General features: G+C 37.4%; 1 pseudogene; it reads right to left on the bottom strand.

Moving 5' to 3' along the window:
* LOC103594137 lies at positions 1–27,568 on the bottom strand (annotated as a pseudogene).

Here is a 27,568-nt window from a genome sequence, read left to right as displayed (position 1 = left end):
TTATGCCATGAATTCATAAGGACTAGGTTTCAGCAGCTCGGGCTCCTTGCCATTGGTTCTTACAATGTGTGCTTCTCTGGGTGGAGCAGGCTGGGGCTTCAGTTGAACCCAGGTTCCTTCTTTTTCTGATCGTCCTCCTTCGTGTGTTTCAGGAAGCTGTCTCGGCTCTCAGAGTGCTTAATATGCCCACGACGTACAATAATCTCTTGGCATGAATCTTACCCTTACGTTGTATGTTTACAACAATGCCAACAGCATGCTGGGTCACACTGTAGACTCTTCCAGCTTGGCTATGGTAACTAGCATTTGTGGGGCATTCCTTTTTGAACAGTATCCATTCCCTTGATGTCTACAGCATCACCTTTCCTGTAGATTCACGTCTATGTGGAACAACTCCATGTTTTCTAAAAGGCCTAGAGAGCATGTACCGGGGGCCTCTCCTCTTTCCCTGTGTTCATCATTTTGGAGACTTACTGGAAGTTGGCGGTTCTGGCCGAAAGGAAAGTAGTTCTGATATAATAATGCAAATGCTTTATACTTTGCCAGAGTTAATTTTGGACTTGGGAAGATAATTTAATACTTCTAGTACATAATAAAAGTAGTGAAAATCATCAAACTCAGTCAACAACAGGCCTAAGAACTAGTCAGGTGTCAAGGTCAGAGGTAACAGCCAAAGTATGAGGGAACCATTAATAATCATAACCTTAGATTCTATAACTTTATTCTGGGTTTATTCAGGATTTACTCTAAGTGTTGAATAAACAAAGGGGTTTTGTATATCGAGCTGAACAATAATGGAAAGGATTATTAAAAATATCCACACTATTTATTTTTATCTGCTTGAAGTGCAATAAAACTCAACAGGCTGTGAATTATTGCGTAATAGTTACCACATTGTGTCATTAGATGGGAGACAGATGGCTGAGATCCAGTTAAATGCACTGCCATTTCCAGCCTATAGAATTATTTTATAGTTCTGAGAGAAGAAATGTGCATTAGTGTGTGAAGTCTAGGATTGAAACCAAGAGTCTTTGGATTTTTAGTTCTTTGATCCGATACAAAGTTACATGCTTCCAGCCAAGTTGCTTAAACTTGATGCCACAATTTTCTGATTCTTTGACTTGACAGAGCAAAAGTTAGCTCTCAGCTTCTAGGCTGAACAATTTTGGACAGTCCATAGAAGTGGTGGTCATTTGAAGTAAAGATGGGAGACAAATCAGCTTTAATATCAGAGATGTGTTTTAAGAATGCATGGCATAGCCGCAATTTTTTCTCCATGTCATGTTATCTGTCTGTTAAGAACCAACACGGTTAGGATCAAGTATAAAGTCCTATCTGACTTTCATGACTTTTCATCTGCTCCCAAACTACCTATCAAGTCTTATTTCTCGCAGACAGCCTCGCATGAGAATCAACACATACATTCTGGATCTAGACTGTGTGGGGTCAAAGCCTTGCTCTACCATTATTTACTCTATGACTTTGGTCAGTTACTTATTGTCTTTGTGCCTCAGTTTCCTCATTTGCAAAGTTGGGCTATTGCTAGTAATATACAATCATAGGGGTAAATACATATACACTAAGAAGAGTGCCTGGCACAGAGTAAGCGTTTTCTCATTCTTATTACCGTAGTAGTCATTATTATTATTATTCCTTAAATGTGCCCTTTGCTCAGGGCTTGATTCTCTCTTTAGTATGTACATGTCATGCTAACTCTTTTTTCTTTATATATTTGCTTGTGCTGAACTGTATGTGCAAACATGATATTTTTCCTGCATGCCCAAGTTTTTAAAAGACTATTTCTATTCCAATCTCCTATGTGAGACTTTCACAAAACTCTCATTTTGATAGATTCCTTTATAATTATTACAGGACCACGCAGTTCATCTTTCAGCTGTGTGTTGTTTGGTGTGTGCTAATATTATCTCCTCTGCTTATTTGCAAATTTCTTGATAGTGGGGGTAATGTCTTGTCTATTTTATTGTGTTTCAAAGCCCCTAGTATGTTTCCCCAGTAAATAGTTGATTGATTCATATCAGAGAACCAATGCCTAAATTTGGTCCTTAGATTCTCCTACCATTTTTGTTACATAAATCCATCAGTTATATCACTTCAAGGAAAGGTCTCACAAAAATCTTACTGATTTTACACTATTCTTCAGCAACTATGTGTTTGTGGTAGAATATCATTTACAGGTCAATTTTCTTTCATGTTTGGATTCAGAAAAGAATAAAACATGGTGTTTTTACATAAAGTTCATATAAATCACTGAACCACATTTAGTGGAGTCAATCCTGTCAAGATGGGATAAATTGTGATAAAAACAACTTTAAAAATTTTATTATGGAATGATATGGTTTGTATGTATCTGTCTTTCCAAAATTCGTGTGTTTACACTTAGCCATCAGTGTCATAGTACTAGGAGGTAGGGCCTTTAGGAGATGATTAGGAGAGCAGAGCTCTCATGAATGGGATTAGATCCTTTATAAAAGAAGCTTCACATAGTGTTTGGTCCCTTTTGCCCTTCTGTCTTCCCTCATGTGAGAACGCAGCAACAAGGCATCATCTTGGAAGCAGAGAGCAAGCTTTCACCAGACAGCAGATCTGCTGGTGCCTTGATCTTGGACTTCCCAGTCTCCAGAGCTGTGAGAAATAAATTTTTGTTCTTTATGAATTACCCAATCTGTGGTATTTTCTTATAGTAGCAGGAACAAACTAAGAGACAGAAATTTTCACCTACACAAAGAATCAGAGGTAATAATATAATCGACTCCATGCAACTATCACCCAGTTTTCACAATTATTAACACTTTTCCAATCTTGATTAGTCTATCCCACCCATTTCTTTGCCTGGAATATTTTAAAGCAGATTCATCATATTTCATCTGTAAATAGCTTAGTAGGCATCATTAACAGTTGAAAAGATATAAAAATAATCTTAAAAAGAACCAAGAAATAGTTCTCAATGTTGTACTGAAATTGTCAAGCCTTTTCATACAATTTTACAACTTTAATAATACTACTTTGCTCTCTTCTATCCCAAGCATATGGATAAAACTAAAAAAATAGATGTTCTTAGTGGATGGCAGAAAATATATGTGAAACATTAAAGGTATTTTATTATCTCAGCTACGGTCTTTGAATTATAGCAGGAACCATGCTTTGATTAAAAAACACTGTATTATGATTTCTGTATGATAGATTACTATAATAATCAAATGGAAATTATATATTTATTTTATTTGAATGTCTTTTTTTGGATCTATGATATTTTTGGATATCTTAAATTAGATGTAGAGTTGGGCTATTCAGGCTCATGACATAATATAGCTCATCAATCTATTCTAATAAGGCAATATTTCTAGAGATGTTAGAACTTAATGGTTTTAATGATTTGATGACACTGTTTCACAAGTGATTGTGATATCATTCTCTCCTAAACCGATCATAAAGTATACCAGTGGTGTTAAGGTAGATATGTAAATAGCTGTTTATCTTACTCAGTTTACCAAATCCTGACCATACAAATGCTAATCATTGGTTTATAAATGGTGGCAAGCTGCTTTGTTGTTATACTTTTAGAGTTACAGTGTAATAGGACACCAGTTTGAGCTTTGCACAGTTTGTAAATCCTAAAGGAACAATGTTATATAAAGAAGCACTTTATGAGAATTTTTAGGGACATGCATGCATCTGACAAACGTTGGATAGTTGTTATGTAAACCTGAGTCAGACGTGTATAGGAACTAAAAGTTAGAGTTTAAGGTTATTAGTAATTTGTACATTATAGCAATGGATTTGAAGTCTATATTGTTTATTCTCTTTTCTCTAGGATTGGGGTGAGCCTGTATATGGATAGACAGATACGAGTATACACACCCCTGGTAGTACCATAAATCCATGAAGTCAACATCAGCTCTAACCAACTGCAGTGAAATGTACCTTCCTGGCTGTCAGTTCTTTGTAAGTTAACTTTGTAAGTTAGGGTTCATTGAAGTCCCATTTTGGAATCTTCTAGAATGAACCAAATTTAAATAAAAACTTCCCTGTAGGCATTTAAATCTGTCTTTCAGTGATCTTTGTTCTGGTATTTCTTCTTCACATTCATAACTGCTGTCTCTGTGTATTCTGTCCAGTAAACTGCTCAAGCTTGTAACTTGATTTGATATCAGTAATTTGTACCAAAGCCTGCACGTATTCATATACTCTTACAGAATTAGCTTGAAGCTTTTATTTTCCCTTCATTATGTGAATTTGACTAAAACAGCTATCCTCTAAAGTGAAAAGGTTTTGTTTGGAAAATTCCTTTGAAACAACTTATTTATTATAGCATTCTAGAACTGCCAGGCTACAGCCATTTCTAGAATATAATCCCAAGAAATTTTTTCCACTCAAGTGAATTATGGGTTGCTGACATGTAATTTTTTTTTTTTTTTGCATGGTAAATAGGAAAAAGAAATAATAAAGAGTACTTTAACTTCAATTTTAAAGACTAGTTGTTTGGTCTGGTGCCCTGAAATTTAATCTTCGATCATGGGTACTTCGAGTTAAAAAATAAAAATCAGGACTACTGTTTTTCCCCCTCATCTTTCAGACTCTTGAATATGGTTTTCTTTTGAAATATTATGAGGAATCTACTTCCTGAGTAATGCTTACCATTAAAATTTAAAACACAAACAGCATATCCAAGATAAAAATAAAAGGGATGCAATTCAATAGCAGTCTGTCAGAGAGCTGGATTTTATGGTCTCATGAGAGTAATTAGAAAAGTCAACCGTGAAGCTATCTGAGCTACACACAAGACACAGCTGAGAAAATGTTTTCCAGTAGATATTTTGATCTACAAGTTTTAGGTCATATTTCCTCTGTGTTCATGGACATTAGATATATTTAATAGATAGACTAGAAAGTGGACAGTCATTATTAATATGGAAAGCCAAGGCCATCATAGACAGTAGGCTTGTCCTGTGACTAGTTCTACAACCTATGCCAGTCACCTGAATCTACTCAGCCTCTATTTTCTCATCAGGAAAATGGGAACAATATTATATTTTGATGGCAAGATAAATGTAATGCATGTGCAAGTGTCATGAGATAATCAACAAAATCTCAGCTGTGTTCATTGGTGAGCTGTAGAAGAGGGAGGAAATGGAATAGTGATATCATGACACTAGAAAGGATTGTGGAATACATACTTATGATTTATTTTAAATAGTTATAGAATAAAATAGTTCAGGGGGAGTCTTTAAGATGGCAGTTTCAAAAAGAAACTGGTATTTTTTTGGTCAAAACAGCAACCACAGTAACAAGAAAACTAGAAGACACAAAATATTAGCTTTGTGAAGAAGACTGTAGCACCAGGTAGGAAACAATATTATAATAAGAGAGAAAATTATCAATGATTTAAGTTTACTGATTAAGGTACATTCTAGCAGAAAGCAGACTAGAGGTTTTGATTTTCTTGACAGTACACTACCCACTCCATCACTTGATCTTCAGGTGACCAGCCATACTGGTTTGCTGGGGACTTTCCCAGTTTTAACACCGAGGGTCCCACATCCTGGCAAACCCCTCAGTCCCAGTCAAATGGAGTCTGCTGGTCTCTCTATTTGGGCTCCATGACATTGGCTATGAGTTTGCCAAGATATGCAGTGAGGGATGGTAGGTCACAAGGCTTTTAGCCTTCATATTTAAAACCGTAATTTTATTCTTGGACACACATACTCTGTTAATTAAATACCACTTTTAATTATGGTTGTAGCACGGAAAGGGAGTAGACAGATTTGAAAAAAAAACATAGGAGGTAAAAAATTAGGAAGTGACACTAAAAAAAGAAAACATGGGAGGAGCAGCATGTTGCAAGAAAGAATGTGACATGATCATGTGGCTCCATATGACCCTGGTGAAGGATGTGTATTAGTGCAGGCTGGTTTGCTGGAGGTAAGACTAAGAGAGGAAGGCAGGCCCTAGACCATGAAAGGCCTATGTGTTAAGCTAAGAAGAGTAAAAAAGTAATAATTTTTATAGTTTTGTATTAAAAGTGTTTGCTGAGTAGATGGGCATAGCACATCTTGTGCTATATAGTGGATATTTTCAGAGGTGCTGGCAGGGGTGTATTACTCAGGGTTCTCCAGAGAAACAGAATCAATAGGATACATATGGGGGAAGAGATTTATTATGAGGAATTGGCTTATGTGATTACAGAGGCTGAGACGACCTACAATCTGTCATCTACAGGCTGGAGACCCACGCAAGCTGGTGGTATAATTCAATCTGAGTCTGAAGGCCTGAGAACCAAGGACGCTGATGGTGTAAATCCCAGTCCAAGGGCAGAAGACCAATGTCCCAGCTCAACAGGCAAGCAGGAAGCAAAAAGGGGCAAATTCTTCCTTCATCTGCCTTTTTGTTCTATTCAGGCTCTGAAGGAATTGGATGATGCCCACCTGCATTGGGGAAGGCAAACTGCTTTACTGAGTAACACGATCCAAATGCTAATCTTACCTGAAAAACCCTCCTAGACACATCCAGAAATAATGTTTAATCTGAGCACCTCTTGGCTCAGTCAAGTTGACACATAAAGTTAACCATCAAAAGAGGATTATGCCATATAAAAGTGACAGTCAGAGACCTGGAGATGGTGGGGAAGAATGCTGATGATAAGATGGCTCTATGAGGGAAAAGATACCAAAGTACTCTGCAAATATTAGGAAGTAAACACAAGATATTTGTATGCTGTTTATTTGGGAGTATGTAAGAGCCTTTTTCAGGGGCCACGGTCTCTCCTTCTGTATACTTCCAAGTAGCTGAGGACTTCACGGTATAGTTTATCTCTTGGAAGAGGTGAGAGCATTTTGTTGAGATACAAATTGGCTATTCAGCAAGGAGCTAAAGCATGAATCAGCTCTAAAGTGGTCAGTCATAGGGAAGTATATCTGAATCCAGAGGCTGAAATTGGGGCAGAAATGGTCTTTCTCTCACTGTTCTCTTCCTTCACTTTGAGTTTCTCGCCTGCTATAAAAGAAAGGTAGGGGTCAAAAAATGGAAAGGAGAAACAGAGGAAAACCACAAATGGCAAACAGACAAGAGTTATTCTGGAATGCTTTTCATTCACTGCAAATTGGTAGGATGAAATTAAAACCCACTGAAGAATAACGAAGGCCCCATTTGCCTAGCTTCCAAAGATCTAAAGCCTATTTGAATAGCATGTGTCATCTAGCATCCATAAGACCTATGTTATGGAGGTGGAAATATTGCTGCTTGATAAAGATGAAAATCCTCAAAAATGATTTTCCAGAGAAGAGGCCCATTCAAGATCTTAAGTCCGCCTTAGGCACCAGAAAGCTAAACGTAGAATGTTATAACATGCTTGCTCACGTGCAGCTGTGTTATATAAACACCCTATATTGAAGTCTGAAACATTTTTGGTTTTGTCCCAAATTTGTATAATAATGCCAAATGCATTAATAATGTAACATTTATGCCTGGATTCTCTGAGTGTCTTGTTGACATTATTCATGGAACAGTTTTTTAAAAAGGAGGTGGAAGGAAACCTAGTGCTGAGGCTTAGAGAAGATTTGCTACATAGAAACAGGCTCTCTGACCATAGCTAGTATTGAAAGTCAGTGTGCCTCCCATTCCCCAACACCTGCATGGTGATCTACCAAATCTGATCCTGAAATTCTCCTTTTACAATCCAACTACAGGTTTTCTGGCATACAGTTGGCCCACTGCCTCATTGGACCTTGGCTTTCCTTATGGGAACTGTGGAAATATCTGTATTTCTTGCCTGAGATAGAGGCATATCCTTACACAGACTTAGAAGTTTTTCCCTACAGAGTACTAGCAGTCTTCCCCGGAATGTGGAAGAAGAAAGCTTCTTGATTAATTTATCAAATACTTATCCAAAATATGACCACTGTAAGCTACTGGGTTTACAACTCCAAAATGCATTTTAAATGTTTTTGGTAATTATAGATATTATAAGAAAACATTTTTTAAAGTTATAATGTTAATGTTAAAATATAAAGTAGGAAACTAATATCTACTCAAAATTCAGCTAGTCAACTTTGTTAACAAGGGCAATTCCATTTTATAATACAGTATTAAACAGAGTGAAAGTCGAAATCATACATAAATAACATGTATGCTTATGGGGTTATGTTTAGGTTTTTTCCTTATAGTTTTAGAAGAGGTAAATATTTTCATAAGTTTTCCATTTTGTAAAAATAGTTCAAACTTAATGGTAAGCTTCAAAACTGCCCCAGTTTTGCTGGACTAAAATGACATGTAATAAGAATGAATAAAGTCATCTAGTTCATATTCTTATTAATGACAATGTTTATTAATTATTCACTGTATGTTATTTACTGGATATTCCTTTTGAAAAAATTTCAGTCACAAATGGATAAAGATGCTTAAATTCCACTATGGATTCCAGATCATCATGGGTTTTAAAAAATACCAAATGCTATACTTTCCATAAGTTCACAAAATAAAATCTTTGGTTAGACTGTTAGTGGAGAAGAAAATAAGTGAGAACTCAGATTTAGGACAATCCAGCCTTTTGTGTGACCTGATTAATCTCTTTCTTATTCAGCACTCATTTAAATAATTTGCTCACACTAATTTTAGATCTCTAAATTGCCCACACTTTGTGTGCAGAAACTGATTATGATTGTCATATCCATGGAGTAATACAGAACTAAGAAACTTCAACTCAAATCTCAGAATTAGTAGGCCTGAATTAATTTGAAATCTGCTTATCTGAAAGTTAGCTCCAGTATTCCTTTGAAGAAATGCTTGAAAATTAGTCACTGAATATATGTAAATTTATAATATTGTATGAGAAGTGAAAGGAACCACTGGTAATCACTTCAGGGTTTGAAATAACTGAAAAGATAAAATCCATTCTGTTTTATTATAGAAGTTTTGAAATACCATTGGAGGCTGAGATTATTAAACTGACCATTCAAGAATATAAAAAGATTTTTGAGCCAAAATCACGCAGAACATTCAATTCAGCAGAGGTTTAGTGGTTTCGTAAACAAAAACAAGAAATATATATATTTATTTATATATATATATAGATAGATGACCAGAATCCCAAATCAGGTGTTAAATTATGATTAGAATTACTAAGAAAATCAGATATCCAGTGATACTATCTCAAAATTGTATTTTACTCTGTGAAATTGGAGCTTTGTGGAGTTTTTCTTGAGTGAATTATGTTTCCAGTGTTCCTGAGAGTTAGCAGCTTCTGAAAGTGAGAAAACAGATGTACCATGATGATGAACAGGGACAAAAATCGTGCCTTACGTTGCTGTTTCCACAATGTACTGCTGAACCCGGACCTTTGGTTAATTTGAGGAAGTCACACTCCCACTTGGGTAGAGAAATCCATATCTAGTGATGAAAGAGGTCTCCTGAACACTGCATTTTCTTTTTATGAAGGGAAGTCTTTATAAAGCCAACATGAAAAAAAATTTCTCAGGCAATAATATGTATTTCATTATGGAAATGATTATAATGTGAGTGCATAAATAGACAAGGCAGATTAAAGAATTGAGGCATTTAAATAGCCAGTTCAGGCAAGAACCAAAGCTATTGGCAGAGGGTGGGAGTGGGGTAGTACTTTTTATTTTCACATTAGGAAGGAATTATTCAGATTGGATGCTTGTGTTGTTCAACTCTTATTTTGTATTTCATTCAATGTATTGCAGTCCATGGCCTTTACATCTATGCCTCTCAGCCAAAAAAAAAAAAAAAAAGCTTTTGTGGTGGCAGTGGCAGGCAACATGATTGTTATGGGGACATGACTTCCTCCACCTTGATTTCAAAGAATGCCCTGGAGAGCCTTGGGGCCAAGGCAGAGAACTGCCACAGGGACAGGCCACTGTAGATAGCCCCGACTAGAACAATGCCCAGCAGAGCCATGGGTACAGGGCAGCACCTGAGACCTCAGACCAGCAGAGCCACCAGCATGCAACTCCAGCTTGGAAGAACCACAGGCATGTGACTCCAACATGAGAGAGAGCTGCTGCATGGGCTACACCCAGCAAAGCCATGAAGGCAGGGCTGCCTGAAGCGTTAGGGTCTCAAACCCCAGCCCTGTGTGTCCAGAAGGTGGAACATCAAGTCAAAGAAGATTATTATCCAGCCTTAAGATATAATGTTGCTTGCCTTGTTGGATTCTGAACCTACTTAGGACCAATTTTTCACTGTTGCCTATTTCTCCCTTTTGGAATGTGAATATCTATCCTTTGCCTGACCCACCATTGAATTTTGGAAGCACATAACTTGTTTGACTTCACAGGCTCACAGCTGGAGGGTAATTTGCCTCAGTATGAATTCTAGCTTCAGTTTCACCCATATCTAACTTAAGTGATATTTAGAAGAGATTGTGAACTTTAGACTCTTAAGTTGATGCTAGAGCCAGTTACGACTTTTAGGGCTACTGGGATGGAATGAATGTATTTTGCATGTGAGAAGGACATGAATTTTGTGGGGGCCAGGGGCAGAATGCAATGATCTCAACATTTGTGCCCCCAAATATGGATATGTTGAAACCTAATCACCAAGGTGATGGTATTAGAAGGTAAGGCCTTTGAGAGGTGATTAGGTCATAAGGGCTTCACCCTCATAAATAGGATTAATGCCCTTATAAAAGAGGCCCCCAAAAGCTGCCTTGTCCTTCCACCATATGAAGACACCTAGAAGGTGCCATCTATGAAGAACTGGCCTTCACCAGACACTGAATCTTCTGGGGCCTTGATCTTAGACTTCTTAGCCTCTGGAACTGTGAGCAATAAATTTCTGTTGTTTATAAGTTATTCAGTCTAAAGTATTTTGTTATAGCAACTTGAACAGAGTAAGACAGTGTCCTAATAAAAAGAAAAACCAGAAAGCTTGCACTCCCTCTCTCTCTCTTCTCAAGCCCACAAAGAGGAAGTCATGTGAGCACACAGCAAGATGGTGGCCAACTGCACAAGATGGCACCTCACAATAAAATCTACCCTGCTCGTGCCTTGATCTTGGACTTCCTAGCTTCCAGAGCTGTGAGAATAAATGTCTGTTGCACTCGGTCTATGTATTTTGTTATGGCAGCCCAAGCAAACTAACACAATGATAGTTCTAAGTACTTAGTTTTTGGAATGATGGACATAATGATGGTAAAAAGGTTTTCACTGGTTTTGGTGAGTTCATCCTTTGGTAATAATCTGCCTTATAGTTAGTCCTTTTGTCCTCAGAAAATAACTATCTGTGGGGTACTTACGATTAAAAGTACCTTATAATAAATGTTGCTTTATAAGAAACAGCTTCATAGTTTGGTGCCAGTGTATATTTGCATTCAAACAGGAGGTACTTCCTCTCAGCCTGTATTTTCTTTCTATCCCATGTAGGCAGTTAAGTCATTCTTTAATGGCTGTGCCATAACCACAGACTCATAGAAAGAACCATAAAGGTAAGATTGTTCAGCACCTTCATTTTAATTTTCCAAGGAAATAAGGATGAATGAAAGAATAACTGTGGCTTCATTACCAAATTATGTTTTTTGAAAACTGTGATGCAAGTAGACCTTTAAAAAAAAAATGGAATGATACAGAAAGACAACAGTGCATAGGGAATACTAGATAGATTTAGGTTTTATATTTATCTTCTCAAAAAGAAATTTAATTCAACCTGGGACCCATCTATAATTAGAACTTTAGAAAACACATTTGGCCTCGCCATATTCATGAAATGAAAGCTACTGCCTTCACTCTTGAAGCTACTAAGGGTATGAAAATACATTAGCAAATTTGGTAATTGGTGGAGCTGCTTTTGTTTTTGTATATTCTTTTTATTTATTTGGAATAGTAATGAGCTATATTTTGCAAAACTCACTAGAGAACTATGAGGTTATTTTCCCCCTTTACCAAGTAGAGCCACCCGTTACATATACATATCCTTTGGGAATCATTTTGATATGAGTTATGGGAAATAGAAAGCAAAATCTCATAACTTAGTAGTGAATGTACAGTTGTCTTATAGCTGTTCATTAAAGTTGTTTTGAGTCTCTTTATAATTCAAGGATGTCTTTCTAGTTTCTGAAAAAAATCTCAAATTACCATCAAAATGTAATTGGGCCTTTGGAATATGCTACCCTATGTTTTCACTGTCAAGAAGATGACATTCTGTGAGCTTGTTTAACTTTCCAGCTATTTTAATAGAATGTGTTGAGTAAGCATTAAGGATTATTATTATTATTATCACCACCCTCGTCATCATCATTAATTGTGTTAAAAGGAAACCTCGGGAGGCATAAGTGACCTGCTGGCAAGGATTACCTACTCTGGAGTGTGCAGTGGATCAGTTTTGCTCTCAGCAGTAGGCAGCATTATAATCAATGGAAATTGCTCATATGGGGTTTGAAAGACACTGTGATAATTAAGTTCACCAGAAAGACATGGAAAGTTTTGGAGCTTATTGTAAACCACTACTCTGTGAACCATCTGCAATTGACTGCAATGTCTAAATCAGAAGATATAGCAGTTTTTTTCTACATGCTCAGCAAAAACTGTTAACTGGTTTTGTGTGTGTGGTATAAATAAATATTCACTGTGAGTTTCTCATATTCTACTGAGTAAATATTAAAGTGCACTTTTCCATTTTTGCTAATAGTTATCACATCAAACATTTTTGTTTTTTTAAAAAGTTTCCCCACATGTCCATGGTTCAGGTAAACACTCTCTGCCCTCTAGGAAGTTGTGACTTAAAATAGTATGAACACTTTACCACTTTATGTCTCAACAAACCTTTTTAATTGAAGCATCCAAAAGGCCTTGACTTGTCCTTTATATAGATAAACATGGGTGTATTAGTCATGGTCCCCCAGAGAGACAGAACCAATAGGGTATGTATATAAATATACGAGGGGATTTATTAGGGGAACTGGCTCATGCAATTGTGAAGGCTGAGGAGTCCCACAATAGGCCATCTGCAAACTGGATGCCAGTAGCATAGTTCAGTCCAAGTCCAAAAGCTTCAGGAACAGGGAAGCCAATAGTGTGATTCTCAGTCTGAGGACAAAGGCCTGAGAGCCAGGGGTGACACTGGTGTAAGTCCTGGAACCCATAGGCTGAATATCCTGGAGTTCTGATGTCCACAGACAAGAGATGAGAGTGTATCCCAGGTCCAGCAAGAGAGTGAGAGCAAGAGGGGAAAAGAGAGAGAGAGATTCACCTTTTTCTTTGTTTTTGTTCTCTCCAGGACCCCAGCAGATTGGATCATGCTCACCCATATTGAGGGCAGATCTTTCCCACCTAGGCCACTCAGGCTCACATGTTAATCTCCTCTGAAAACACCCTCAGAGACATACCCCCAAATAATGCTTCACTGGGTTTCTAGGTATTCCTTAATCTAGTCAAGTTCACACCTAAAATTAACCATCACAGTGGGCAATGAAGATTGGGGTTTGCATAGAGCACAAAGTCCCTTTCCAGAAAGTGGGGCTGTTTTTTTTAACCCCATTAAAACTTTTATGTTGATATCATTTGGCAATAGGGCAAGGCAATGCATAAATTTAGCACATTAGTAACCTTCCACACAAAGGTTAGAAAGATTTGTTAGCGCATCAAAGGAATAACCCAGAATAGCTCAGCATAAATACCTAAATCAGTATTTCTCAAATGTTAATGACCATAGAATAAACTAGGAGGGTGTTCTAAGTATTTCAAATGTACTTTGGAATATCTGGGGTGGTGACACCTGGAATCAGTCTGTGTAATAAGTACTCTGAGTGATTCTGATCTGCATGGCCTACTTACTGCACTTTAAATAATACCATTCTAAACCTTACATCCTTAATTTCTACTTTCTTGGTCTGACAGTAAGTGCCTTTCCTTATTAGAATTCAGGAACTTCAAGAATCAAATGGATTAGATATACAACCTTCAGATCTTTAAATATATTATTTCACAGGGTTCCAAGGAAACTTCTGAGTTTCATAGATTTCAATTTGTATATTAATATCATTTACTTTGTAGCATACTAGTGGAATCCATTCTTCCACAATATTTCTGTCTGAGAGGGTGTTTTTATGTGTCTCTTCTCTCCCCAAATGGTCTTGACATAAATTTGCTCAAGTGGCTTATGCCATTCTTGACTCACTATAGTTCATTGGGCTTAACATTTTCTGATCAGCCCCAATTTCAATGTACTTGCTTTAAAGAATATTTTCTAAGTTACATACAAAACCTAATTTTTTTTACCATGCAGAGAAATGTATTATAGGTAAATTAGGCAGTATTCGTAGCATGACAATCAAAGATACCTCAAGAAGTGGGGTATTAGATTGTGTATTTAGTTGCCAGTTATAGATTGTAGGTGTCTATTATGTTAAAGTATTATATACCTCGAGTTGAAGTAAAGTATGTGAGAATTTTTTTAAAAAGAATCTCAATTCATCCATTTTATGAAAAAAGGAGTAGATCCCAGCCTACTTCCATGAAGTAAGGGGAATTTTATTTTAAAAACCTAAAAGACAGATCTTTTTGAATGCTGCTATTATTTGCTGGTATATTAAAGACCTGTTCCAATCAAAAATATTCTCTTCAGTTGCTGGCTGATGGCATAATTATACTAAATTGTCAAGAGACTGTTCTTGATTCCCAGGGTAAAATTCCTTTTTGAAGCTACCCCAGAATTGACGTGCTTCACTGTTCATTATTCATCATTCTTTTGCTTCCTCTGCCTTACAGTCTGGATCAGGAAAACCTTCCCTGGAAACCACAGCACATGCTTAGGCACCTCGGTGTTTTGTTTGTTTGTTTTGTTTTATTTATTTATTTATTTTTCTTACTAGCCAAAGGGTCACCTACCTAGAGATTGATCAGTTACAGTTGTACACTAGGTAGACTTCAGAGGGTGAATCACATCTCCAATTCCTGGTTTTTATTTTTTGAGTCTTTGTTGTTGGTGTTGTTTTGCCTATGGCTGAGGAGGTCTTTCAGCAACAAACATACAACTCACCAAACACAAAAACGATCAAACCTACTGGTTTTCCTCAAGAGGTTCAATGTTTAATTTATTCATTAGGAAACTTTGCCTTGTGTTTCTCTCCTTCCTCCTCAGCCTTCTCTTCCTCTTCCTCATGTTTATAGAAAAGCTCAAGCAGTCTTGTGTGTTAATAGGCTGTGCTGAGTGCAGAGTTCTGCCTCTGGGAAATGTTTATTCTGGAAAAACACAGAAGACATTTGTTTGGTCTGACTCATCAAGACAATGCCATATAACTATGGTGGACAAAAAAAGATGTCTTAAATATTGATGCCTGTCCAGACTAAATTTTATGCTTAAGAAAGCAAACAAACATGGCCACTGCAACCTCTTAATAAACTGCTAAATATTTACCAGTTCACTAGTATTTTGATAGTCATCTTTCCTTCCAGAAAATTCATAAATGTAATCATAAAATTCATGTATGTAATCATAAATTTCATAAATGTAATTTTTTGTTGTTATTTCCCCAACAAATGGTTACTCTGGGGAGGTAGCTATTTTCAAGCCTTCCTAGCAACTTCGAAGACTAATGCTAAGCAAGAATGACTTTGTGCATTTACTTATCCCCAAAGTATTCATGTCTGTGTTGGGGGATGGGGGAGCATGGAGGGGGAAAAAGGCCAGTAATACCTTGACCCTGCTTTGCTTGCTTCAATCTCCCTGCAAATCTTCTGCCAGAAATTATGACCCCAAAACTCTGATTCCCTGTTCCTGCCTCTGGCAGTAGCCCAGGGCTGCTGCCATAACCGCCTCCCCAATTGACCATTGTTCAACTTGAAACAGAGAAAGGGAAAATCTAGTCAGACTGCTTTCGTACTTTTTTTTTTTTTAAGTTCTCTAACTAAACCTAGTGGAAGTCTTCTTTTTATCTACTTACTTGTTTAGTCACTTATTCTTCACTCACTGTTTAGCTAGAATATACTTGCTATACATTCAGCAACATGTTAAGTTCAAAGGAGCAGTAATGGGGGACCACAGGGTAGGGGGGCAGTGTTGACGAAAGAAAGGGTAAAGAGTAACCTTAAAGAAACAGAAGCCTTCACTTTAGAATTTAGCTGGGGGGGGGGGGATCACATACCGAAGTCAAATAAATTAAAGCAATTAAAAGGCAACAAATAATATAATGTAAACAGTATAGCAGGGATGAGAGAGTCCACAAATATTTAATTCAGTTCAACATTTGAATAGATATTATGTTCTACACTCTATATCGAAAAGAACATGATAGAAGACAAGATAATAGAGGTAACAATCTGGAGGCAGAGACAGACATAGATAAATTTATTATGAGGCACACTGTGCTGAATGTTTTAAGATCCACAAAGTACTATGGGGGAAATGGTGTAGGGAGAAATTAATTGTGAGTGAGGGGAGTTAGGAAAACTTTGGATAAGAGGTGGTTTGAGCTTGGCTGTGAAGGATGCATCTAATATTCTGTAGGAAGAAATAGTGAGGGGAAGGTGGCTGTGTGGGGAAGTGTAGGGAGCATTCACATCCTCTGTTGGGTTTCAATCATAAAGCATAAGGTAGGAGGAGGTCAGATGGAAAGACAGGCTAGATGTGAAGGCCCTTGAAAGCAACACAGAGCCGCTGGAACTTTATTTTGCAGACAATGACGATATTGATATGTTTTTAAAGAAAGAAGTGAGGTGAACAAATCGTTTAGGCAGGGGTTTAGCACTGTGGTTAACAGCTAGTGCTCTGAAGTTAGACAAAAATGGATTTGATCAGTGAATAGTTGCTGAGCTTCTACATTCCAGGCACTGTTCTTGTCATCGGGGCCATAGTAGTGATGAATATTGGCAAGGCTTCTCCTGCTGTCATGGTGCATACTTTTTAAGCAGGGGTCAGGAGAGACAGATAACAATAACATAAAAATTAAATTGTCCAGATAATTTCACATGGTGATAAGTGCTATAAAGATAATGTAATAGGGCAATATGATAATGGCTGGTAGGGAGCAAGAAAACTACTTTAGATTGAGTGGTCAGAGAAAGCCTCATAGATGAGGTAAAATTTGAGTTGAGGCTTGAATTAAATGATGAGATTAGCCAGGTGCATATCTGAAGGAAAGTCTTCCATCCAAAGGGACTAGCAGATTTAAAAGCCCATCCCTTATGTGGGAATGAGCTTGATGCATTCCAGAAACAGACAAAAGGCCGATGTGGCTGAACTGAAGTGAAAAAAGGGCGGGGGGGGGGGGGTTTGATTATGATGTCTTTGTAGACCAGGGCAAGGATTTTGATTTTTATTCTAATCTTAATGGGAAGACATTAGAAGAGGGTTGCGTGTGTGTGCGTGTGCGCGTGCGTGTGCGCGTGTGTGTGTGTGACTGTGGGACTGAACCCTGGACCTTGCTGTTATCTGTACCACACTCTAACCAACTGAACTAACTGGCCAGCAGTTAGAGGACGTTTTAAGCAGAGCTCGAAATGACATAATTTATACTTTTAAAAAGTTGGTTCTACCTGATACGTGCTGAATTTGTAGGGGATGTAGACAGAAGTGGAGGACTCGGGATATGTTTTAAAGGTACAGCAGGCAAAACTAATTCAAGGACCATTATTTTCTAGTTATTTGACCTTGAACAAATTGCTTAACCTCACCTTGAAAGAAAGTGAGCCAAGATGCTGGGTACCGGGTACCGTTCAAGCTTTATTAAAGAAAGAAATCTGCCGGGCTGTGCTCAGAGTGGCAGGCAGCCCAGGGCTGCCGTGAAAAGGGGACAGCCCCAGGCGTGGGGGTGGTAGAGCTTATATAGTGTACCAAGGGCTGGCTGATACCATCAAGGTGGGTCATTATGCTAATGTAGATGGGGTGGAGAATTGCGTCCTTGCAGAAGCAAAAGGGGTTTCTGTTTAAGTCAGGAGGCTTCTCGTAAAGGGAAGGGGAGAGGGGAGGAGAGGAGGTGGGCGGTGCCATTTTGTACTTGGGCTTGTCAAAAGTGGCACTGGTTATGTTGCAGATCTATTAACCACCAGGGATCAAGTAAGAGTATTTAATCACTGTCCTCTAAAACTGTGCTGGGTAGCTAGTGGTGGCAATGGAGAAAAAATTTCCAAAAGTAGAAAAGCAGCTCATGACACTTTTATCACCAAAAGCAGTGACTTCAAATAAAGCATAAATAATAAATTATAACTTTTTTAAGTTATGCATAATTTATATGAATCACAGCACCCATTAAATTTCTACTGTTCCCTGTATCAGCTAGCCACAAAAACAAAAACAAATCCTCTTTTATGCAGTATTTGCATCATCTTTGTTTGCTTTTGGCCCTGCCAGTATGGGATTGAACCTGCAGATCTATTACACCTCAGCCTCAATGTCCTCATCTGTAAAAAGGGGCTGATAATTGTACTGACCTTACAGAGTTGTTGTAAGGATTAAGTTAAAACTCCACACAATACACCTGGCACATCCTATATACTCATTCAGTGATGGTAATTGTTATTAATATTGTGATGGTGATGATATCTATGGACTGGGCATGTGAGAAACTAGAAGCATGGAGATCAGTCACGAGTTCATTGTGACTATTCAAGAGAGTTAAAATGAGAGGCTGGAGTAGAGGAGTGGCAATGGAAAGCATCATGTTAACAAATTTAATTAATGAATACCAAATATTTAATTTAAGTGGACTGCTTAATGACTTACATTCAAATGACTAATAAAGTTTAACATTAGTAAATTCAGAGAGTCAAAATTCACTTCCATATTGAGACTCAAAATAAAATTACTAACGGTCTATTTTTGCTCCTTTAATTCCTGGTTAACTAATTACATTTCTGTATTATCATTTCCTGTCACATAAAACCATGATTCATTTCAAGGATGCTTTTGAGACGTGGTCAAAATATATCAACCCAGGCTTCAAATGAAATGGTCGTGCATGAGTTGCACTCTCTTTTAACTCTGCAGCGTAACTAAAGTCTTTCTTTGCTATATTTGAACTTAAGGTGATTCTCTTGCATTTATGAATAAAAGGAAAGGTAGACCTTCCATTTGTTGTTTCATGCTTTGGATGAACCCATTACCCTAGGAGTGGTAATTTTCTTCCAACATTATATGAGTTACCAGATAAGTCATCATTCTTGGAGTATCAAAGGGCAATGTTCAGTTGCTCATTTCTATTTTCTGGTGTTGATCACTCATGATAGACCTAGCTTCAAAGGACTGGTCTAATATTTATGAAGTTAAATGCACAGTTATGTAGGTAACACGACATTAGCTATAAAGGTTAAGGTTTATGAATATTAAAAGTTTAAAGAGCTCTTTGGTAGATGTGAATTTTTATCAATTATTTCCTTACATACGAGTGATAAGAAACCAGAATTTAAAATATACAAACCATCAGAAAAAGACAGATAGGATTTAGAAAATCCTGCCTAGCTCAGCATTGCAGTCATTATTTTTCATTGAGTCTCAGGTTTTTGGAAAAACAGAGAGTGGAATGATTAAAAACAAAACAAAACAATAGTGGATTTATTGTCTAGATATTTCATAAAACGTCCAAAAGACATTAATTACTAATGTAATAAGATGGGCATATCAATTCTGATTCAATTACTATTAGGAAATAAAATGTTTTAATAAAAATTATGTAACTGTAATCAAACAAAATATTGGCTTTGAACAAGAATTTTAAACAAATAGCAACATATGCCCCTTTCATGTGTTTTTGTCACCTAACTGCATATTCCCAGTTGTTATTTCTCTTCCTCAAGTACTAGTGTGTTCTCAGAAGTCACATTGAAACTTATGACTCCTCTGCCTCAGTCACCACTACTTGCTTAATTGAGCTTAGGTATTAGAGGCTTTTACTGTCCTGGCTATTGGTATTTAGGCTTTTATCTATCCCTGTGGTCAGTTTGGGAACACAGGCTGTGTTAGGCTTTGCTGTATCCATGTGCATCTTTCAAATGGAAAATTCACGTGACGCAAATGGTGAATATCTTAACTCCGTAGGCTGAGGCCGCTTTATATAGGAAGGTAGGGGAGTGAACATGAAAGACGAAAGACAATTTGAGGTTCCTTTTGTTCTTTTATGTTCGCTTCTATGCACTCTGTTCTAATCTGTAGAGTGCAAGGCTGCCTCAAGGGCTCCTAATATTCAGTAAAGATGAGTTGCCAATCCTTCAGCTTCTGGGAAACTTGTCAGGTAAGTAAACTGTCAACAGCAATTATTTTTCTTATCTTAAGCAGATAATTAGCTCAAAACACCCCTTCCTTAACGTTTTCAAAGTATATTCCTCTCACATTCAAATCTGCCCTCAAATCTATCCAATTAAGATGAACCAAAGAAAAAATTCCCGTATCCTACTTCTAGAATGACTGTAAATGTCCTTAAGTAGAGCCATATTACAATATATATGCTGTTTTAAACTATGAAGATTTTGCAAAATGTATTTTTAAAATATCACTGGCCAGACATTTATGCTAGAGACTTTTACATTACCTTATTCTCACAAGCACCCTTTTTAAAAAAGGAATTTATTTTAAATTGACACATATTGATTGTACATATTTATGGGGTACAGAGTCATATTTCAATACATGTGTACAACGTGTGATGACAAACACCCTTTTGAGAAAAGAATTATTAATATTATTTTATAAATGAGAGAACAAAATCAGAGTGATTAAGTTTTTTACCTAAATCACAGACCTCGTATGTGGTCAACCATGGATTGGAATCCAGGTCTGCCTAAGTTGAAAGCCTGTTATTTTCTCTCTGTAACAGATTACAGATCTTCATGCTGCTTGCAATCATATGATACAATTGTCTTGTTTATTTCTATCTCTCCCTGCCCCAACATGTAAGCTTCATCTGTCTTGTTCACTGCTGTAACCCCAGAGTCCAGAAAAGTCTCTGGTAAATTACAGGCATGCAGTAAAATGAAAGCAATCATTAAAGGTGTTTTTTTGTTGTTCATTTCAAATTAGGTAGTTGTGTAGAAGTACCAAAAATGCCAATTAAATGCTATAGGAGCCAATCAGAGGGAGTGATTACTGTAGGTTGGAGGCTACGGTAATGTCAAGTAGACCATAAGCCTCCACAAAAGAGTGTATACACCTCAGGAGTGTGTTCAAAACAGTATATTGGGAAGAGGAAAGAACATGTTAGACTTGCTATTCATTTTTATGTTTTAACTTGTCCTTTTTCAATTTCAGTTGTCATATTTTATAATGTACTTATTATTACAGTAATATGTGGTGTAACATATACAATGCAGTGATATATAATAACATATACAATAACAATACACACAGTGATATGATAATATGTATATGGGGGGGTGAATGTTGAAACACTTTTACTGTTAGTTGTATGTGCTTGGAGACTTCTGGTCCAGAGGGAGAAATACACATAAGCAGATATCTATAATTCAGTGTTCTACTGGCTAATACATGTCTATACAAATAGACAAATATACTTCAGGGTGGTGGTGGTGGTGGTGGTATGTGAGGGGAGGTCAGTCAAAGTTTCACAGAGAAGGTGATATTTTAAACACAGCCCTACGGAATGGGTAGGTCAAATGGAAATTTTCAGGGACAGAGAACAGTTGCAAAGGTGCAGAGATGAAATATTCTTGATGTGCTTGAGGAACTATAGAATGTATCTGTATTGCTAAAGTAGAGGGAGTAGAATGGGGAATGGCAGTATATTATTATTACATTACATGTATTTAATATGTAAATACATACGCTGAGAATGAATGCTCATTTATTAAAAAGCTGGGTGGGGTACAGCATAAAAAAATTGGAGAATTGGAGATCAGTTACTGAATTAGACTATATGTAATAATGGCCTGGACCAGGGTGGTGACTATGGGATGTGAAGAAAAGGATATCTTCAAGTGATATCCCAGCAGAAAGATTAATGGTTTTGGTGTGGGTGGGAAGAACTGGAGAAGGAGTTAAAGATGACTTCTGAATTTCAAGCCTGGGTGTGGTTATTATAACACTGCCATATAAAGTTATCATTAGGAGAGGAGGGCAGTTTTTTGAGGTAAGATAATTTTGGTACATAGCATGTTAGGGAAGAGACATCCAAATGTAAAGTACCAACAGGGAACTGGAGATATGAGACGGGAACTCTGGAAGAAATCAGATACAAGTTGAAATTGAAGAACCATTGTCATTATTTATTCATCAAATGTTTAATGAGCAGCCACTGCTAGAGCAGGATAAAACATACATGGCACCTGCCCTCAACATGCTTGTAGTCAACAGGGAGACAGACAATGAACAAGGAAAATGTTTACAAATAATTATAAATTATAATGAGTGCTGTAAAGGGAGATCTCCTTAAGACTAGGTGGTCAAAGAATGCCTGGAAGGAAGTGCTATTTCACCTGAGAACTGATAGATGAGAAGGAACCAGCCAGGCAGAGTGGAAAGTAAAACATTCTAGGAAGAGGAGACAAACAGGATTGGATGTGGGAAGGATCCTGGTGTGCTATAGGAATAGAAAGAAGGCCAGAGTGGCTGGAGCTTACTGAGCAAGTGACACAGTGGCACAGTATGAAGCTGGGGAGGAAGGCAGAAGCTGGGTCATGGGGGTCCTTGAAAACCTTCTAAAGAACGTCACATTTTATTCTTCTTGTAGTAGGACATTGTTGAAAGATTTTGAACCCGGGAGAATAAAACGACCTAATTTACCTTTTAGGTTCCTTTGGACGATATAACGCAGATAGTTAAAGCCTGGTCAACAGATGCGTCCTCAGGAGGAGAGAGTATAAACACAGCAATGAGATGTGAGGGCTGAGTCTTTGGGTGCCATGGAAGTCCATGTAAGGGAGAGTTTCACAAAAGAGAGTGTGGTCAACATGGTCACAGGCTGAAAAAATCTTCAGGAGGAGTGAGGTCTGAGAAAAGCCTGTATATTTGGGAGAAGGAATCCATTCTGAGAGTGTAGCTTCCGTAGAGAACAATGAAGGTACAGGCAGTGGTAGAGACCACACTGCTGCAAATTTGTTAGTCAATGGAAGGATAAAGTGGAATGGTAGGTAAAGTAAGTAGCAAAGGCCTTTTCAGACTACTTGAGACCTACAGGAGTTGGATTTGGGTGTGGGGTCAGAGAAGAAGGGGTGGTGGGAGAGGTGAGAGGAGGCAAGTGAAAATGTTTGTAAAATGCTTGAAAGATTAGGGGATAATTTAAAGGTCAAGAGTGTATAGAAAGAGATGTGATCAAGATCACAAGTGCTAGTGTGAAATTTTAAAGGAAGAAGACCCTCTTTCCTCTGAGGCTGGAGAGAAGGGTGAGAGTAGATACAGCAAGAGAGAAACTCTGAAGTGGTAGCAAGGTAAGGGAGTCCATGGAAGTTAACACTGATTTTCAATCAATGAAAATTAACACCACACACTAATGTGCTATGTAGGCTCAATAAAGTAAAGCCTCTTTGAGGATAGGAACCATAGGATTGTCTTGTTTGTCTTGTTTGCTTTTGATATTCTTTGTAGTATCTCACAGCATCTTCTACATGGCAAGTGCTCAATTTACACAGGCGGGTTCCTCAATATTATCACTACCCCTAAGGAATTTACAATTGGGAATACCAAATAACACACTCATGATATGATAATTTCCAAAGAGTGATATTGCTAATAAGTGCTATAGGATTTAAAGAGAAGCAAGTGTGCCTGTAGATTGGGCTGATGTGGGAATTCTTCATAGAGGAGCTGAGTCTTTATATGGGCCTTAATGCTTATCTAGGATTTAAATGCAGACTTTGCAATAAAGTAGAAGTGAGTTTTTTCTATATCTTGGGGTTGGATAGTGACCTTACGGTGAATTGAAAAGATCTGACGACTATAGGAATCATCCTAGAAAATCAGCAGTAGGTTATTCAAGAATTTGCTAAGATTTGGAAACAAACAGATCAAAGTGAGAAAGGGACTCTAACCTGTGTCTAGGAGACTGGAAGTTTAGGAGACTTTGCTTTTGGACTGTATCTTGCCAAATTAAAAGTGAAATTAAGCATTTCAGTCTAATTTGGAATGAAAGTCAAGAAATTTCATTCTGTAATCATTTCCATTTTAATCTTTCTAAAATAAAGATACAATTACGTTACTCCCCTGCTCAAAAATACTCAATGGTTCCCCAGTGCCTGCACAATTAATACATAGACTCAGCAGTCTAGCACTGAAGAGAATCCACAGCAAAGTTCCTTCCAAACATTTCCAGGCTTATTTCCAACTACACTCAGATACATGTCACATGCTCTTGCCAGTTGGACTAGGAACTGTTTCCTGATCATCCTATGTACTTTCTAATTTCCATTCTTCTGCTCATGATATCTAGTCCACCTCCACTTTGATCTGTGTCAAAATCTTACCTTCTCTTTTAAAACCTAATCTCAAATGTTACCACTTCCTCCATAAAGTCTTCCTTGTCCCCCTCGTCCCAAACTGGGTTTTCTCTCTTCTATTACTTTCCATGGTGCTTGGGAGCTCTTGTACAAATTTATAATAAAGTTATTGGTAAGACCACCTAATTCCTACTCTCATCTTCTAAGCCCGACTAAATTTCAAATTACTTGGTGACGGGATCCAGGCTCTGCTCATTTTTTATCCCCTTCAGAATGCAGAATTAGAATAAGGTGAGGGGTTGATGGAGCTGGGGAGGCATCAGTGAAAGGTCTTTCTAAAAAGAGTCAGCTCAAACTTTGTCTTGGTGGCCTCTGTGAAACATCAAATCATTTAATCTTTAATGTTAATTTTTACATATGGCAGTGATTTTCTTTATCACTATTTATATCCAGTGTAGAGATTTTCTATTGTAGTACTAATAGATTTTGTGATCATTTTTGAGTTATAAATATACTGAGCAAAATTGTATAATATATAAAAAATGATATATGAAGGTAGCATAATATAGTGTAAAGAGGGAGCCCTTTGAAGTCAAGCAGATCTGGGTTTGAATCCTCACCCTCCTCCTTAGTAGCTATGTGTAATTTTTTTGCTTGCCCAACATCTATTCCCACTCCTTTTGGTAATGCAGACTGATTTTTCTTTCAGAGAATTATTTCTTTTCCATTATTAAATCATGGAGCTTAAGGTAGGGTTAACAACACCCCCCCCCCTCCAGCTGCAAGGGAAGGCATGTGACCTAGGCCTGGCCAATCAGCATATTCCATATCTATGGCCAAAGCTAGGCTGATGAGCATCAAGTGGGAAAATGACGCACTCTATCTGCTGAGAGGATGGGATATGAGACTGAAGATGCTGGCTGTCATCTTTTTGCAACCAGGATTGAGCCTGTCTGAGAACACAGGCAATGCTGAAGAAAGCAGAGCTGAGTGACCCAGATAAGGGAAAAAGATGTGATGACATCATTCAGCCTCTCATGGGTGAAAGCACTCTCCCCCCACCTCCCCCTCCACCCCCACCCTTGCAGGCTTTTAGTTACATGAGCCAATGAGCAACTTGTTCATTCCCTAAGTCAATTTGAGTTGTGTTTATTTTGTGAGTAATCAAATAACATTAAATGGATATACTACATGACCTCGGGTAAGTCATAGTCTCTCTGAAGCTCAGTTCATCTGTAAAATAGGAGAATTCCTCTTTTACCTATCACACAAGGACATTAGGAGGCTCACATATATGTAAAATGTATGTGAGAACATTTTACAAGTTTGAAAGAAAAGAATAGGTATTAGTGTCTTTCTTTAAGAAAAAAATATTGTTTATTATGATTTTGTTTTCTTTAGAAAACAAACAAAAAAACCCCCCACTATTCAATCAACCATTTTAGACACTGGAAAAGCATAAGCCCCTGCCCGAACCATTATAGTTAAATATCTCACCACAGGATTTCTCTTTGATGACTAAAAATCACTTATTTTCTTCTCTTTTCTTTTTCAAAGAGCATGAAAACCTACTTATTATTCCACCTAGAATATGCAAGAACTAGCATTTAACTTTAAGGCTGGTTCTTAAAAGCCTGCACAAAAATTTTGAAATAAAGATTTGTTGCTGTCTCATATGCTCCTCACATTAAACTTTTCATTCTGAGTACAGGTTGTAAATATGTTTTTAGAGCAAAGCATTTAAGAAATGGCAAAATTCAACCTTGGAACATTGCATTAGTCATTCAAAGGAGATATATTTTAAAATCAGTTCAAATACTTGTCTCTACCACCTTTTCCCTCCCACTCCTTTCTTTATATATCATATTATATTTGATGAACCAGACACTTAAATGATAATCTGTGTGACCTGAAAAAGTTACTGCAATTGCGAAAGGGGCCTAATTATTATCCTGTTACCTTCAGGACCTAGAATCATCTGCATTATTTACAGATGCTTCAATTATGGGGCGAAATTTGCATGTGAGTGTGGCTGCTTAGCTGTGGGATGAATAGAGAACTTGTTAACATATCCAAATGTATGTTAATAGAAGGAGATGGACTATTGTCCTACTCTTGGCCTTGGAAATCTACCTTAAAGTTTCTCAGCTCAAGGATTGCATGTTTAATTTTCACCTGTTTTAAGTAAGGGACAGACATAGGATGTAAATGGTACTTGCAAAATTCTATTTTAAGCCCAAGAGGTAAGCCAGCGCAGCAGAATAATATTTAGAAAGTAAGCATAGGGATTTTAAACAATTGCCTCCTTTTGTCAGAAAGATGGTCTTGCTCTTAATTTTTTCCATCCATTTCACTGGCTAGAAATGCTAAGAAATGCAGTATCTTGAGGGGGAAAATTGTTCTGTGTGCCAAAGTATTATATGCAAATGAATACTGTAATGGAAAAACCATCACTCATGCATCTATGAATATAGTTTCTTATACTTAATATAGATCCTGATGTAGTTATCCTTATTTTTTCCTTGACATCTGTGGAGTATATACTAGCACCTTAAAAAAATCCTTAAGATGCTTTTTTCTTAATGCATCTGTGAGGAAAGCGAGTAGATTAACTCAGTATTCACCAAGATATATGCTTTTAGTATATGTAATTTGATAAAATCCAGGAACATCTCGTTCTTTCCAAATGAGTCCACCACTGAGCAGAAGGGTTCCAACCATATTCTTCATTGCTAGAATATCAAATGCTAAAAGTAATACCATCTGTCAGTTCTTTTTAACCCAGGAAAGGGGCTGAAACATTTCTTTCCACATGGGGACATGGAGGTGTAACTTTTTATGTGGTTTCAATAAACAGATAAAGCTCCTAATGTTGCACGTAGTTGATTTTCCCATTGCTTCCTATCCAGCAACCTTAGACCTCTACTTTACAAAAGAGGTATATTGAATTTAATGATGATGAAGGTGAGAATCAGAAAGCTTAAATGATTTACCTATCATCCCGGGGCTAACAGGTGGTAGATACAGGATTTAAAACTAGGTCTGAAAAAAATAAAGCAAACGTCTGTTTGATATCTAAGTTAGTGTTCTTACAGCTGCATGGTCCTGCCTCTCAAGCAAGAAGCGAGTTAAAATTTCAGCACAGTGCCCATTTCTATAAGATATCAAGTTGGACTCACACAAGCTCCCCCCACCTCTACTCCTCTATTGCCAGTAGCCAT

The sequence above is a fragment of the Galeopterus variegatus genome, unplaced genomic scaffold (genome assembly GCF_000696425.1).
Source record: "Galeopterus variegatus unplaced genomic scaffold, G_variegatus-3.0.2 Scaffold1493, whole genome shotgun sequence".
NCBI classification, from domain to species: domain Eukaryota; kingdom Metazoa; phylum Chordata; class Mammalia; order Dermoptera; family Cynocephalidae; genus Galeopterus; species Galeopterus variegatus.
The sequence above is the reverse complement of the archived record's forward strand: the minus strand, read 5'-3'. Positions and strand labels throughout refer to the sequence as shown.